This window comes from Stegastes partitus, unplaced genomic scaffold (assembly GCF_000690725.1).
Source record: "Stegastes partitus isolate 25-593 unplaced genomic scaffold, Stegastes_partitus-1.0.2 Scaffold421, whole genome shotgun sequence".
In the NCBI taxonomy this organism is placed as follows: domain Eukaryota; kingdom Metazoa; phylum Chordata; class Actinopteri; family Pomacentridae; genus Stegastes; species Stegastes partitus.
This window is the reverse complement of record NW_007578152.1, coordinates 278,494-289,246: the sequence shown is the minus strand read 5'-3', so window position 1 is coordinate 289,246 and position 10,753 is coordinate 278,494.

Sequence of the window (10,753 nt, the reverse complement as noted above, 5' to 3'; positions counted from 1 at the left end):
GACAAGTGGAGACGCTGCTGACGCTCACCAGGAAGTTTTTCATAAACTCGTGTTTTTTTAATCCTTCCAAAATCCAACATAAACCGCTGAAATCAACGTTTAACCAAAATTAAATTCAACATTTAAACCGATAGAAGCACTTCCATCGACACCAAAAGTTTCATGATGATCGAGTTACCAAGTGTAGATGTTGCAGGAGCTCATATAAGGAGAACATACAGTCAATATTCTGGCAGACATGTGCAATTGTTGGTTTTCGCGTTTCCAAAACTGCCCTCAAAAACCAAATGAAGGTGCCTCGTACCTGCTGAAGCTGCTCAACCCTCTCAGATCTGCAACATCAACCGAAACCAGACAGAACTTTGCGATTCGCTCCAGCCTCCCGGCTTCCCGGTCAGAGCTGCGCTGGTCACTGCAAGAAAAGAAGCGACACTGGCGGTGGGTGATCGGTGAATCGAATCTGCTCGGTATGAAGAGCGTCGGATACACACGACCAAAATGCAAACGTGCTCTGTTTGAGTTTAGGCTCGCCGTGATGTCGTTCTCATTAGAGGTCAGCTCGAATCAAAGCTGCAACCAAACCACTCATTTAAAGGTGTTGCTGTTGAACTGTGATGCATCTGAAGCTGGTTGTGCCTAAAAGCCTGAACGTGGAGCGCCTCGACTCCACCGGCTGCACGTTCACTCATATTATTACACTTCTTATTAAAGTCATGGTGAAAACCGAGTCTGATTTTCTTCAGTTGCTCCACATAAATGAGTCACTGGTAAATGTTTGTACACTGTGGGCAGCGAGGAAAGGTCACTTAAACGTTTGCATTCTTTATGTTTTGCGTTTTAAACCTTCACTTATTCTGCTGCTGTGTTTACTGAGAAACGCTCAGAACACAAACGCTCTTCAGCTGCTCTTAACATTTAAACCTCGTTTCTCTAAATTATAAAATATATAATAAAGACGCTTTAGCTGAAGATGAAACTAACATTTTGACTGACATTTCTGACAAGATTTTTGCTCCAGAACTGACACTAAACGAATTAATTTGCCAAATGCTGACTCTAGGAGCAAGAATTAACTTTAATTTTTAAACCAAAATGGATTAAATAAAAAGTCCTGACATGAAGAAAAACTCTGGAACTAAAGGAAACGATGCATAATGTGATAAAATGGACGGAAATGTGAATTAATCTGCATGTTTTGGCCAAATATGATGGAAAATATGAGTTTATTTACTTATTTAAATGATTTTTTATAACATATTCCTTCTACTGTCGCCATTCCTTTAACATGTTTTTGGGCATTTTCACTTCATGTGGTTGTCTTTTGATAGAAATCTACAAATAAATTGCTTTTCTCATAAACAAAGCTGTCTAAGCTGCACACATTTCTGGAAATCTGATTTAAATCTGCACCCTGTTTGGATAGAAGTCTAACTACTGTTCCATATTGTTAAGTTAATGACGTGAAACAAGCATAAATGTCACATTTCCATCATGTTTCTTGTTGGAGTTTTAATTTTATTGCACCTATTTAACGTAAATTAGTTAAATTCACATCCCTAATTAAGTCATTTTCACACAAGATTAGGGAATTTTTAAAAAAGCCAATTAAGCCGTATGTTTGATGGCAGCAGTAAAACTATAATTTAAACTTTTAAACAGTCGCCTTTCGTCCAATCAGACTGCCTCTCTGTCTCTGTCTGACGTCCCATTGGTTGGACAAAGATCCTCCTTCAGCAGCAATAAAAAGAAAAAAGTCTGTGGACTCTCCTTCAGTAAAGTTCAGCCGAGTGTCAGCTGAAAGCTTTCAGATGTAAAGTGCAGCTCTCCTGCCGTGTCGGGCTCTGCAGGCTGCGGGGGCCGGAGGAGGGTCCAGGCGGGGCCGGACCGGGCCGGCCTGCTGGGCTGCTGGGCTACCGGCCGCCCACGGAGAGGCCTGGCCGGGTGGGCGTCATCTATGGAGCGATTGATCCCAGCCAGGACAAAAAGTCTCCCTGTTGTCCTGCTGGAGCAGCAGCAGCAGCAGAAAGAAGAGTCACTGCAGCAGCTCACAGTCCAGGATTCTGTCCTCACGTCAGCTTAGATTCTGATCTGATCCTCTTCCTGTCTTGTTTTTATATCATTTTATATGTTAGTCTGAATGATTTTACTGTTTCCTGTCTTGCATTTTGCATATTTTTCTTACAACATCTGCAGCTACACGAGTAAACCAGTCAGCTGACCTGCATCTTATCATCTTATCTGTCGTTCTTTATTTCATTTAGCTTTAAATCTTTAAGCTGTCCTCTTGTTTAAAGGTTGTTTTCTGCATATAAATCATTCATATCAAAATCAGCTCAAGCATTTACAGGCGTGTGTTGTTCTTAACTCATGTATGAGACCTCCACCCAACATCAGGTTTGTGCCACAGCTGCCCTCAATCATCTCTCATGTTTCTGTCATAGTTAATGCACCCGTATGTAGAAGCTCTTTGACTGAAATGATATTTTAATGCTAAAATTTAATTATTATTGTTATCCATGAGTTTTAAAATTTGCTGTTTTCAGTTTGAAGCTCCTCATTCCTGCTCAAAACGGTAAAACGTGGAGATCTGAGCGTGAATCAAAGCTCGTCATGATGCTGGATGGTCTTTATAGATACGTATATATGCCTAACGAGTCCGACAGGCGGTCTCATACATCTGTTAAGCACCGCAGTCACAATTATTACATTTTGTAGTTTGCACACCAGCTCGCTTTTCTGCTCTGTTCTCCCACAATCCTCTGCTCAGTAGAAGATGTAAACAAGCTTGAAGCGCCGAGAGCGCGCAGACAGATGACAGTTCATTAACAGATGTGATGCATGAGCGAGACAGTTAAATCTCAAAGAGCATCCTGCAGGTTGAATGTTTCACTAAATAATTCTGTAAATGAAGGTAAATCAGAAGCTGCGGTAAGCGTGAGGACGAGGCCACTTGCTTTTCAGACCTAAACGGCCTAAATTTTCGTCAAATTTCACCCAAGAACGAGTGTTTTGAGCTCATCCAGACTTCCACGAGTGTCTCTGAAGACAAAAAACAAAGAATATGCTGTAAATTTTCTCATCTCTAATGAATTAAGCTCCGTTCTTTACAAGCTCTTCCTCTTTTACAGTTTTAAATCATAGAAAGCTGCTGTTACTCCTGCTAACAGCGTCCACAGGCTTCGTTGGACCGATACCCAACAGGAAGCTTCAAACAGGCGACGTCAAAACCACTCAGAGTAGTCATAATGTCGTTGGAGATATCTGCAAGTTTTGTTTTCTTCTTATGCTCCGACATCCCTCCAGAGAACCTGGTCTTGAGCTGTTCCTTCCAGTTGGTTCCAGGTATACCTCAAGCCTCTCACACCGTCGCTAGGTGTTCTTTGGGCGGTCTCTGCTTGTCTGGTGGTGTTTGTCACCAGTTTTTGTAAAGTATGCCCGATCCAGCACCTTCTACTTCTCCTGGTTTCGTCCTCTACTGATAATTACGGTGTTTCAGATCGTTGTTATTGATTTTATCCGGCCAGCGTACCTTGAGGATCTTTCTCAGGTAGGTGTTGATGAAGGTCTGTAGTTAGCTGATTGTATCTTTCATCAAGTCTCAGAGTTTTTTCAAATTGAAAATCCTTCGTTTAGTTTGTTGTTGTTGTAATACTGTAGAGCTCCAGATGTTTTTGAGGCTACTCTTGCTTTGACATCTGCATCTGTACCACCTTGGATGTTCCAACAAAAAAGCGAAGGACTCCACTTCCTCAATCAATGGCCGTACAGTTTGACTGGTTCAACACTGATTGTATTGATCTTCGTCATCTTTCTTATCCTGCATCTGGAATTGGTTCTGAGAAAGTAAACCTGCAAAGTCCAGGTCTTCTAGTTGTCCGTTGTTTTGCGTTATCGGTGTTTTGACTGGTCAGAATAATGTCGTCATTGCCTGTAATCTTAATTCATCCTCAGAGTTTTCCAGCTCCATTGACCCAAATGTCAGAAAGCAGCTTTGACGCAGCGAAACCGAAGCCTCAAAGCGTAACACCTTCAAATCACAAGTAACTGTGGAGTTCAGAGGTCACGGCGGATGGAACAAAACAGAAACCAGTAAACGCTCTCATCTCCTAACACATCAGTTTCCATTCATTAGTGCCTGAGACAACTGTGGAAAAAAAAAAAAAAAAAAACAGGCAGAGAAGGTGAAGTTTGAGCTGTAGTACGACTTTGGTATCACGCCAGTCTTCCTGCTTTGAAGGCCAGGCAGCCGTGCTGGGGCGTCGGTGTGGAGGTGTTCGCCTGGAGAGGGGGAAAGGTCACAGCTACAGAGCTCGCATCTTTTACACTTTATAATACGCATCAGAGCTGCTCATCAGCTGCCGAGGAGAAGAAAATAAAAGCAGCCGTAGTTTTTTTAGCGGTGTGGGCTTGACGCTGAGGGAGTTTTGGAAACTTTTGGGCTGGAAACTTACATTTTCTGCAAAGATGCACTGAAGGATTTTGTTCCTCGTAGGTTCATCTGGCACCAGAGACTGATGTTAAATTCATTCAGAGGGCGCCAGAAACCCTGTTTTTATCGTTTGTATGTCAGCATATCATTGTCTGGGACCAATTTCCTGAAAACACCAAGTTAAATGTGTCGTACGAAGAAGTTTAAGCCTCAAACAAGCGGCTTTAAAGTCTGCACTTTATTCATGACGACTGACGCTTTACAAGAAACTACAATACGACCACGCTTACACAAAGAACCAAATAAGTTTGGAGGGAAAAGGTGATTTTTTTTCTTGTTCTATTGTCAGTATATCAATATCTTGGACCAATTCCCCCAAAACATCATCTAAAATGTGTTGTACGAACAATCTTTAGCTTAAAACAAGTGCTCAAATACATTTTAAATGCACTTTCGTCGCTACTTGCTGAAGGTTTTATTGCTTTTCTTCTTGCTTTTAAGTCTTCACTTTAATCATTTCTGTTAAATTTACATTTAAGGAACATTTTTCATTTCAAAAATAGGAACAAGAAATGACCAAACTAACTCACGTACAAAAGAACCAGACAGTTTGTGAAGGAGAAAGGTGATTTTTTTTTTTCCATTTATCTTTTGCAGCAGCAGCAGCTTCAAAGCAAATCTCTTCACTCTTTGTCAGATATAATCACCTTTTCTGATGTTCTCTTTTGTATTTCTGTCTTTATTCAGCAGTCCAGGTGTGCTTATGTGTAAAATCTGCCTCCAACAGCAGAAAACCTGATCAAACTTTACCGCATCAAGCTGATTTCATCCATCTATCCGTCTGCCTATCTGTCACAAAACTACTAAATTAAAGCCAGTAAAGACATAAAAATCAAAGCAAATGCACTAAAAACACAACATGCATGAGAGAGAATATAAAAACAAGGATGTGGTTGGATATAGCTCTCTTTAAAAAAAAAAAGAAAAGTGTTTTTTTTCTGCAGGTTTTGAGTTGCTGAAAAATGACTGAGCAGAAGAAAAAAAGGATTCTTGTGTTACCTTCATTTGAAATTTGCTCCTCCAGGAAACCAGCTGCCAAGAAAATAAATAATTTTTCCCACAAAACACGGGAAAAGGTCTTCTAAGAAAGCTGAGTTGTTTTTTTTTTTGTCATCCCTGAGGTGAGCAGAGACGCTCACAACAAGGACCGAGTCGATGGGACGGATGCCATTCTCTACAAAAACCAACGTAAAGACTGTAAAGTATGTGCAGGTACCTTTTAGATTCTAACACTAATCAGGAGCGTATTCAGTCGCTCCTCTGGGTTTGCTCGGGACAAACATCTCTTCACGAGGGCTGCACAGTAAAAACACCATCATCAACACTTCCTACGGTGCATGTAATGGCACAAACATCAGCACCATACGGGGCTGTAATTGCACCAAATGCGAGTGATTTTAAATGAGGAGTAACAGGGCTGCGCTTCACTTCTGTACCTTGAATGCGGCAGGAGCTTCGGGAGCTTCGAGAGGTGGAAAGTTATGTCATCTGACCCATTTTCCATCGCTGGGTGACTGGGGTCAGGTACCCACTTAATTCTAAACTTGGATCTTGTTTTTCGCGGCTGTAATTATAACATTGTACAAAATACTTCCTGAGAGTTGGGAGCATGGCGGCATCACTACAACAAGGCCTGACGGGGGAAGAAGCTCAAACTACAGAAATCTGAGCTGATTATCAGAAACTCAAGTTAAATAAATGATAAATTAAAGAGTCCTGGTGTCATATTTTAACTACAGTTTGATAAAATGCTTTAAAATGAGGCTTAAAGAGCAAAACGGAAGCTCACATCAAGGAGCTGTGTGAGTAATCGCAGCAGTCACAGATAAAATATGCATTCTTACCTGAGAATCACACTTTTGTGCAAATGCGGTTCATGTTCTCCGTCTGACAGCAGCATCTGTTGGAGGCCGCAGATGTTGATGCATCTGGGAAAACAAGGGTGTTTTTTTGTCGTAATTAGTCCAGTTAGTGACACTTCACTCTGCAGCTCTTTATCCACTGCTTCTCATCTCGTGGTAATTATCATCATAATCCATCATTAACCGCATCGTAGAGCCACACTACAGCTCACAGCCCGGCTCTCATTGATTTTAAATGATTAATAATGCATGTCCATTATAAGCACTCTGTCTGCTCCCTAATCCACAGCATCAGCATGTATGTACGTATATAAATATATATATGTGGTACACACACACACACACAAACAAACACACATACTTCCAAACACAGCGCAGGAAAAACTATAAAATAGGATTTTCAGCCATCCTCTCTCACCTTTTCTCTGCTCTTTCTGCTGACAGTAATCAATATAAAATGGAAAGAAACAACCCTGTCTGCAAACACTAATCTGTTAAAGGTAGAAAAACACCACCAGCCTGCAGCTAAACGTCGGTAACCTCCCATCCTGCTGAGACTCTTTTGCTTTTTCCAAAATCACATTTGGCTGGTAAAGCAGCGAGAGTCTCTGGCAAAATTCGGAAAGCACCAACTATTGTGACCGGTGGATGAAAATGTTAATTTCCTCCTTTGATAATGATGCATGTCATTTCCAAATGTGATTATACAAACAGAATGGCGTGCAGCACGCCTGTAATGTGCTTAAGATGTTTTAAAATACACTGCCGTGCATGCACACTGTGGAGTATAAAGGGCCCCACAGGAAACGTTCAAGGTTCCTCAGATTAAAACCACGGGGGGGCCCGGGGCGGTGCCCTGAGGAACCCCCTGATTAAAGGTCTTTAAAACATAAAGGTAATTTGAGGCATTTGTGTGACATTTAAGGAGCTTATTAGCAGTGTTGGTTATGAGAGGAAGCAGTAAACAATTATTCTAGCATCAGTCTTCATGTTCACGGTGCTACAATTAAAAATGGGGAGTCTATAAACCAGGAAGTGTGTGATTTTACACATTTAAACTGATGAGTTGGATCATTAATGTACCTGTACCCACATATAAAACATTTAAATAACTGTTGACCTGTGGGGAAACATAAACAGCTAATTCTAGCTAATAATTATACTTACTTTTGCTAGCAGGCTAATAAGTCTGTCTGTATATGTTGCTGCTGTTAGCATGGATATAAAACTAGCGCTAGCAGTGACAGTTGAACATGTGAATCCCTGGATTACCTGGAATATTCTGGGCGGGACCACTGACTCATAAACACCTTCACTGTGCAGCTGATCCAAACACTTACCCTCCATGTGTGGGGCAGCTGTGGTCATGAATATGATGAACTGTTTGAACGTGGATCAGCTGAACCCGCCCTGCAATGAAAAGACAAATCTCAATAAACATCAGCTGCTCAAATGAGGATCGAGCATTAAGAATGAATGTGATGCCCAACATTAAACCAGGACGGGGCTGTGGTGTGTGAGGACAGGTAACGCTGCAGTGTCCTCACAGTCCAGTGCAAATGGATGTGAGGCAGCATGAGCACAGCCAGTGGGGTGATGCCAGAGCGACCATGACAGCTGTCTGCTCCTATATGTCTTAGTCGGCTGCACTCGGTTCACACTGCAGCGCTGCACTCACGTACTGTTACTGTACGGCCACACAGGAGGCGCTAACGGTGCTAACGCCACATAAACAGAGGCTGGGCTGCTTCATTATGGCAAATATATTTCACACCAACTGTGTCCTTCAACTAGGAAATGATCTATTACTGATAGGAGCTAAAAAGAAATACCATGTTACCCTCAAAACTTTGCCCTTAAGGTTTTGTAAAAATATATTTTCATGGTCAAACAGTTAGAAAGGCAGCGATATTTGACATATGACTAAGAACATGTGAAACATCCAGAGAAGGTTCCGGGGCAGACTGAAGGGACGTCCTCTAGTAATTCATACTAAAGATGTTTTATCTACGTCATCATAAAAACCTACAGAAACAATCAAATTAAATATTAACCAATGAAATGAAACAAGAGCTAATGTTTACCATGTTTGCATTTGTCTTGTAATCCAAACATTGAGCTTGACAGATGAGCTAACGGCGCTAACTTCAAGCTAACTTGCCCCCAGATAACAACATAGCTAATATGCTGATATGATATAGCTCCTAACTACAAATAAAAAGTCTGTCTTTACCACAAATGTTAGCTAGCATTAGAACAAGTAATTTAAAAATTAGATATCTGGCTTCAACTACAAAGCTAACTGCACTGCTTAGCTGAGCTGATTCTATGGTTAGCCAGCTGAGAAGCAAAATTAGCATATTTTATAACCAGTGGTGTAGAATATATAGCTTCAAGCTACAAATATATATATATATATATATATATATATATGTCTAACTTTACAAAAAATAGTATGTAGTACTCTTACAGGAGTTTGAAAATGAGGTATTTGACTTAAATTTTGACATCTGACAAATAGTATTGACGCTAGCCCGGGCTTACATTAGCTACATAGGCTAAATGCATAATGTTTAGCTGAGCTGGTTCTATGGTTAGCCTTGTAAGTAGCAACAAATTAGCTTAGTTTAGTGTATATAACTAGTAATTTACATTATATAGAGTTAAGCTCGAATAAAAAGTTTAACTTTACCACAGTTGTTAGCTTCTGATGTAAACTTGCACGCATAACGCATAGTGCTAACGCTAGCACTGGCTAACTTTAGCTACATCGGCTAACTTAGCACTGACTAGCTGAGTTGATTATAAGGTTAGCCAGCTTGGAAGCAAAAATTATACAACAAACAATAAAATGTCACACTGCTGCAAATGTTCATTAGTAATATGAGAGAAGTTAGAAAATTAGCTGAGTTAAATACTGACATGTCACGTAAGCACTAGCTAACTTAGCATTGATTAGCTGAGTCCAGGGTTAGCAGCTCAGAAACAAAAAATAGCAACAGGTCGAGTACAAACATTGAAATGGAAAATTATTTTTTTAGGGCTTAACTCTAAACTATATTATTTGACTTGAGGGAAAACATAAATGTTAGTAGCCAAACACATTAATTACCTTTGTGGAGTTTTGGGGTAAAGTACATTTAGTGGCATTTAGGGCTTTGTTGTTTTGTTTTTTACAGACTTAAATTACATTTCTGGGGTAACAAGGGATGGATTGAAGCCAGCGTTGTCCTCACCAGGACAAGTTGAGGCAGATAGCTGCCCTCCCTCGGCCCGGTTCTGCGGTTTCCTCCTGTTGAAATATAGTTTTTTTTCCTTCCCTCTGTAACCAGAGCGCTCACTTGGATTTGTTTGGTTTCTCTGTTAACAACCAGACAAAATGTGAAGTGTGTTGTGCTAACTTGCTTTAAAAAAAAAGTACTTTAATAAAATATCGACCTTCAAACAGAAAGACTAAAGGTGTCGCTTTGCATCTTCACAACCAGAACCGGCAGCTTCTGGTTCTGAAAAACACTCATGACAAAAAAAAAAAAACACGCTGCTGTAATACAGAAGTACAGCCCCACATGGGAAATGCCTGCAGGATAGTTGTTTTTTTTATTTTTTTTAGCATCGTACTAAATTCAGCCTATCTGTTCTAAAATAGGCACAAATTTCTCGATCCAAAAAGAGGAAGGGAGGCACGCAGCCATGTGCTATTTAGTCTGTAGCATCCTGCCAATAACATGACTCGCTGTGGTCTTCAGTCTGACTCAGACTTGACTCAGGTGGTCCCGATCGCAGCGCTGCAGGAGGTCTAACCCGGGTCGTCTGGGGGTTTTCTGGAGCGGCGTCAGCACCGGGCTCATCTTTAACCCGTGACCCGCGCTGTTGTCTGCTCGGTTACGCTCAGCGGCTTAGTCATTTAGCTCGGTGGTCTCCAGCAGCCGGGCCAAGAGTCTGCAGGTTTCTGCTGCAGAGCACAAAGCCAGGCAGCTGCTTTCACCGCCTCGTACTCCAGAGAGCCCCAGACAGTCACAACCAAACGTGACGGCTCGGCGATGACGCGTGATGCTCTCCACGATCACACGTTTAGGTGCTGTCAAACCGTTTTAGCCGCTGCATTAGTTCTGGGGATGACCTGACACGGGGTTTACCTTGTACAGTTACACATGTATTAAATATCGAGTGTTTTGAAGCCTGATATCCTCACATTTGCATGTTTTAAAGCACTCAAAAGTCAATAAATACATCTTTAAACTATATTCTTGGTCCGTAGAGAAGAGGGCTTACACCTCAAAGCCTCCAAAAATAGTTTATTTTAAGTCTTCTGGTTTCCAAAAATGCTTCAAATTACTCCAAATTGTACAAAAAGACAAATTAAATGGAGTCACAAGCCAACATTAGTTTGTTCTTAACGAGT